Source organism: Mycteria americana, chromosome 5 (genome assembly GCF_035582795.1).
Source record: "Mycteria americana isolate JAX WOST 10 ecotype Jacksonville Zoo and Gardens chromosome 5, USCA_MyAme_1.0, whole genome shotgun sequence".
Lineage (NCBI taxonomy): Eukaryota > Metazoa > Chordata > Aves > Ciconiiformes > Ciconiidae > Mycteria > Mycteria americana.
Genome location: NC_134369.1, coordinates 3,376,880 through 3,384,018, shown reverse-complemented (window position 1 = coordinate 3,384,018; position 7,139 = coordinate 3,376,880).

Sequence of the window (7,139 nt, the reverse complement as noted above, 5' to 3'; positions counted from 1 at the left end):
ATCACAGAATCACAGAATTGTACAGGTTGGAAAAGACCTTCAAGATCATCGAGTCCAACCTAACGCTACCAAGCCCACCACTACACCATGTCCCTAAGCACCTCATCCAAATGACTTTTAAATACCTCCAGGGATGGTGACTCCACCACTTCCCTGGGCAGCCTGGTCCAGTGCTGGACAACCCTTTCAGTGAAGTAAAATTTCCTAATATCCAGTCTAAACCTCCCCTGGTGCAACTTGTGGCCATTTCCTCTCGTCCTATCACTTGTTACCTGGGAGAAGAGACCGACCCCACCTCAGATGGTTTGAAATCCTACAAAACAAGGGCTTCACATGGAAGGTGCCACCCCTCATCGTGCAGCGCAAACGCCTCGGTCCAGCAGGGATACACTGGTTTAGAGCCTCCGTCCATCTTCCCAACTAAGGGGGCTCACACCCGGGGTAGTCTGGGCTCCCACCAACCTCTTTTTCCCAGCCCAGCCCGTGGCTTTGGCAGAAGAGTTTGCACAGAAGGTGCCCCGGGGTAAACTGCGTGCCATGAGAAATGTACACAGGACCGCTCCTGAATTTATGAACTTTCAGTGCCTGGGGTCACGAATTCCTTGTAGGAGACTATACCGCAGCCCCACTCTTCTCACAGTTAGGACTTTCTTCCAATCTGTATTTATTCATCGCCAGTTGGTAACATGTTCTTCTAGCGCCGACGTTGCTTTTAGTTAAAATCCCTCTCCTGGCTGTTCACCCACTCATGTGAGTGGGAAAAGCAGACATCTCATTTCAGCCTTCTATTTGCTTGGTTAAATAGACCGAGTCATTTTAAAACCTGCTGTAAGCCCCCAATCACAGCATCTTGCTAGCAGCCGGTTCCCACACCTATCCCGATTGTACCCATTGCAGATGAGCTCCTGCGAACGCCCTTCAGCCCACTCTTATTAATAGGTCCTTATTTCTTGTTGAAAATGCCTTCCCTTTTTCATGGCTATGTGTTGCGTGTGTCTTTGTCAAGACAAAGTTTTCTCCTCCTTTCTGTCACCTCCAACAGATTAGTCCTACGGACTCATGGCGAGAATTTCCACTTGGTGCCTTTTGTACAAGCAAATTTTCCCCGTTTCCATCGCACTGGTCTTTCAGGTGTGTAATGTGCTCTATTGATCTTCCCTGCGAATAAACCAGCCTCGTCATCAGCACAAACAGGTAATACACGCAGTATTAGATCTCGTATTAGTGACTTTGCTTTAAAGGGTTGAAGATTGCCTAACAGTACTAAGGCAGTATGAGAGCACCCGTTTGAGTGAGGCCATGCAGAAATGATCGACTAAAAGCCCAGGTGTAAATGATCTGCTTTGAATACACATAGCATGTGAAGAATTTGTCTCTGAAAGAAAACTTCTTTTCTAAAAATTGCCAAGTATCTTCTGGCAGTCACCTACCCTTGTTTCAGGTCTTCTCTGTAATGCAGAAAATCAGCATTATTAGAGAGCTCAGATAACCTCAGGTGAAATGTACAGCATGTAATCTGCTACTGGGTCACTATAAAGTCTTGCAGGTGAATTAAATAGACCTACAGAAGGTTGCACACGTTAAAACTAACATCCACTGCTTTGTAAAGAAAGAAAATTGCTGAGACAGAGCAAATGGAGAATAGGGGCTACAGCATGGCTTGAAGTAAAAAATCAAATTCTAATCACGATATTATTTTGTGCACAATCGGACACAGAGCTCAAATTTGACAGTGCTCAGATATAAACCAAGTTATTTTTGTTCATTTTTCAACACTGCGTGTGGACTAATAGGTAAACGACCCTTCAAATTGTGTTTCAGCCACCTTTCTATCTGTTCTCCTCTAATGAGAGATTTAGAGCTCTCACCTTGACTTCACCACTGCACATCTGAAAAGGTCTGATAGCAGCCTCACTGGAGACCTCAAGATGCACCAACAAGGTCACAACAAAATGCGAAATGGATGACATGGTCACAATAGTTCCTCACTAAATATTTCCTAGGGGGCAGGTTCGGTAGGGAGTACCACGCTTGGCAGGTCTCAAAAATTCGTTACCGACAACCGAGCGCCCGTTCAGGGAGCTGGGAATTCTTTACATCACGGTAATGAGGCAACGCTTCCCTCAGGATTTGTTTTGAAGAAGAACATCCTCAAGGAAAATGAATCGAAGGTTTCAGAAGGCTGTGCAGCAGAGAGGTTCTCTCCTCTCCCCCAAACCTCAGTTTCAGCTGTTCCAAGGCTTTTTTTTTCAGAAGTTACAAGAAATGGCTTGAAATGGCTTTTAAGTATCTAAGGAAGCTAGGAGATTAGAGACAACTAGATAATGCAAAAATATCAGTGGAAAATAACCCATTAAAACATGAATTACATTTTGAGTATATTGTATTCACTTCAGATTTTTCAAAGCAAAAAGGTACACTGCAACATTTATTCCAATACATTTTTAAGCACATGCAACACTGGCGTCCTATTTGTACATTAATTTCTAATGCTGTCCAAGAACCTTTACATGAAAAGCATACAAGAACTCACACACACGTGCACGTATTCCTTCCAGCATTAGTCCTGAGGACAAACTTAAATTTTACTTGAGAAATCAAACTTCAGTTCTGCGAGTACGTCTGGGAAATAACCCACCAGCTATTCTGAACTAATTCCTAACCTAAATACCTTGCGCTCTTTTGCAGTCGGGATCTGAAATATCGGCTGTTCGTCAGCCTGCAATGTTCAAAATCGTTCAAAACAGTCCACGAGTTGCAGCACTGGAGACAAAAACTATGTTCTCACTAAAAAACATGCTTGATGCAGATGAAGGATCATATGGCGATGCTAACATTTAAAACATAAAATTGATAAAGCGTAACCACTTATAAACTAGAAAACACATTACAGTTCTTTAAAGATTTCTCATTCGGTGTATACTTTGTGTAATTATACAGTCAGCCTTTTTTGCTGACTTAAAGATTCAGGCCAACTTAGAATAATAAAAAAATTTGCTAAAATGACTTCCTGTAGAAAGAATGACAGTTTAAAATAAATACATCCTTTAAAAGATCTTCTATTGCTCTGAGACTATGTCCATCAAATTCCACTAGATGTCAGCGTTATAGAACCAGTTTGTTTCAGCCTTAAAAGCCCAAGCCCACTTGGTTTATTGATTACTGTTACCTTGTCTGTGAAATACAGAACGTCAACTACACGAGTAACCAAGCAAGTACTTACGGTAGTAAACTGAACCCAAAATAACAGTCTCGTTTCATCCCCCCCCCCCCCCCCCGCCTCATTTACTTGATTTGAATAGAGGACTTCAAATCAGTCTCATAATGCCAAAAAAGTTTCGAAATAAGATGTAAATCATTTCCGTTTTCCTAACCATTTTTCCTAATGCGGCGACGTGGACTTCCCACTTCAAAAAACAGCACTACAAGCTCTTTTTGTCAGGTACTATAATACCTCGAAGATAAAGCTCTTTACGTTAAATACAGTGTAGTTGATCCAGGTTGAAAATTATAAGGCACGTACATTTTTTTTTTTTTTAAATCGCATGTTCTGAAGTATTGTTACAATCGTGCTATTCTGGATGGCCCATCATAGCTACTGGGTTTTGTTCATGGTTTTGGACAAAAGGAATGAAAAGACCATGAAATGCAGAAAAATACAGAAAAGCAAGAACGAAACGAACCACAACGCATTGATAAAATGTACACCACAACAGCAATGATCAAATCTTCTCATTTCTTTGACCAACAAAGCACTGACAATTGCAAAGCATTCTTTGTTTTGCACTGTAAATACGTGACTTTATTTAGATACACAGATGTTTATCACCGGATTGCCACAATACCCGAAATAATAAAAAAAAAAGGCTGTTTTTTTTCTTCTATCTTTTTTTAACAAAACAAAGCTGCCAAGTAATTGTTGTTGGAAAAATATGAGAGAAATAACAGGTAACTACAAAAATGATGAACTAGAACAACATCTGAGAAGTGAGTAATAGTTAAGGAACATATGAAACCAAATGGCAAGAGTTCTAGGCATTTATTCCAGTATCTTAGAAAATAAAAATAAAAAATATTCTTCATTGCATCGCCATTTGAAGACAGAAACCCAAATTTTTAGATTAAGCCAAAAGAAGATGTGAATTGTTTCTTTTTTTTTTTTTTTTCTTTTCTTCCATTTTAAGCCTGGTTTATCGACAGTACAAATATACCCTGCTGGTACATTTTTTTAGTCGCGAGATGCACAAAGTCTGATAAGGAGCACTGCTTCCTTTTCTCCTCTGGAAAGCTGCTCTGCCCTACAAAAGCTCCAGCCCCCTCCCTCCAACTTTAATGCCTTATTAAATTGCAGAAGAGATCCACGCTCGAGCGCCTTCTACGACCAGCAGTACTAAGTTCAGAGCATGCATTCCCACGCACACGCTCAGCCAAGGAAAAAAAATATTCCACGATTCGTTGAAATCCACCTTAAGGCAAATAGCTCTGTATTTTTCTACCTCTCGCTGAAAATTTTTACTCTTCGAATTTCAAACACGAATCTGAAACTCAGGAAATGAACGAATGTTCGGCATAAAGAATGCTTTAACCAAAAAGAAGAAATAAAAAGGAAATGTTTTTCCCAACAATGAATCAATTATTTTGCCTTAATTCTATCTACATTTTGTTAAAGCATTTTATGCGCTTTCAAAAACATCAGATTGCAAGTTTTTTGGCAACTTTTTTTTTTTTTTAATAAAAGTTCAGACAGTGTTCTCTGTTTGCAATCAGAACCACAACCTTAGTGCAATATTATATTTATTTCTTACAGTAATTTTGGTTGCCATACAAGAGTATTAAGGATTGGGGAAAAGTGCAAGTTACAGGAGCTTGATCTTTTAATCAGTCGAAATAAGAGGAATTAAAGCACAAAAATTACAGCAACATAGATAACGTGAACACAAGTTGTTACACAAACTATAGCGAGAAACATATTAATATCTAGAAAAGAAAAGAAAAAATGTAATGGAAAAATTATCAATATTTGTGGCTCATACACATAATCATCGCCAGATCAACTGGGTAATGCTTTTTAAGAACTGAGGAAAAAAAAAATCACTATTTTTATTAACTTAAGTACCACAAATAATTAACTTTTGTGATATGTAAATTCTGTAAATCAACAGTCACATCTAGTCATTTTATAATATATGAATTAAACTTAAAATGTTCTCAGACACCTAGGGAAAGGAGTCTGTGCAGTTATACACAATTTACATCTTGTAAGATTTTGGTATTGTATACACAAATATTACAGAAACTAGGCATGTAAATGCAATTTATTTAAATTACAGTATATAAACAAAAGTTGATCCTAAAACCCAGAATATCATAACGTATTTCATAGATCTCTAACAACTTGTTTTTCACTATCATAGTAGCATGAAATAAATGGGTCTTCTCTCCTCCCCCCAACATTTCCAGACCGATGAAAATACTCGGAGGCAACGTCGTATCTGTTACTATTGCTTTCTGTAGCAAAATCATCACAGAGCTAGAGACCAATTCATCTTGGCAGAGGTGTATTTTATTGGTGAAAGTAGGTCCTCTCAGGTCTCCTTACCTTTACTTTGTAAGACACAATGTAAAAATAAACTATTTCATTAGCTCTTTAATGTGTTAAACCTCTTTTCTACTAATTGTACCTATTCTTTCAGTACCTGAAAAGATACACGAGCAAGAAACACACCTGTGTAAGAAAGGGATTACCGTCAACTGTAATTTACCGTGTATGTCAGCACTTGTTCAACGTAAATTCAACAAGAAGGTTGTGATTAAAAAGCAGCTTAAAAGTCAACTTCTACATTTTCTTTTACTACCATATTTTCTAATGTATTTTCTGGCACATATTATAGAGGTAATACCAACTGTACCCAAAGAAATAAAAAAAAGAGCATGGCATTAGTGGTTTATTTACTGAATTCTGTCATATCACCAAATGGAAGACAATGATGGCTAAATTACCATTTTTACACTTCTTAAAGTATTTGACGGCCTCAAGTTGCCTGTATTGACTATCTGAATGAAACTGCCATTTTCTACACCACCTATGGAAAAATTCAGTACTCTTGGAAGTAAAATGCCTTAGTACTTGATTTTTATTACAAGGTTACTTGGAACTTTCAAATACAAATATAGCGTAGTAACAGATGTTAAGTCAAAAGATTTGTTGTTCCGTAAAGGGGGCAGGAGGCTAAATAAGTTGCTTTTTATGAGTATCCAATGCGTTGGTAACTATAACCACTTTTGAAGAAATATTCGTCCTCCTTTGTAGAAGTTCTAGCAAAGATAGAAAATATAACACAGCTCTGCTGGTTCAGATGCATCCAAATGAGGTTGATTTTAAAAAGGTCAAGACTTTATAATTATTCCACAGAAATAGTAGTAAACCACAAAAGTTTTTTTTTTTTTTTTGTTTTTAACTTTCTAGCACTGAAGTGGCACAAAGGCTGCCCAGTAGACCAGCCACTTATTTTCTTAAAATATTGTGCTTATAAACTATCTGTACAACTATTTAAACTTGCAGTAAAGAAAGATATTTAAAATGCTAAACTTTATGTACTCATACTAGGGCTGTTGCAGACCTAATTAGACACTTGTTTGTGAGCAAAAATAATCACAATAAAAAAATTAGAGATAGGCTGGACCATATCAAGGACCATATCAAGGAAAGAAAGTTCAGGTACCTTGCAAAATGTAAGAGAACCTGAAAGAATGGTAGGTAGGCAGTCTAGCCATCCACACACAATTTACCCACCTTGAACATCTTGAATATTATGTTAATAAAGACCTACAAAACTCACAGATATTAAGAGGTGTTAATTACAAGGGGAGTTCAAACATGCAGAGAGAGACTTGTTAACTTAAAAAAAAGGGGGGGAAAAGAAAGTCAGATTAACCAAATCTGTGTGTTTCCCCTGCTGACTGAAGTCTCCTGGAAAGCTCTCGAGCTCCATTACCCCACCACCCAGTCCACAGCCGCCTGGTTTCTGGCAGGGTGCACGCACCTCTCCTGCGACCTCCCTAACAGCCGCGCAAAGACATCGCTGGAGGCCGATGGGCAGCGTCCAGCTCCCCCTGAAGTGCTCAGTCTGCTCTCCTTG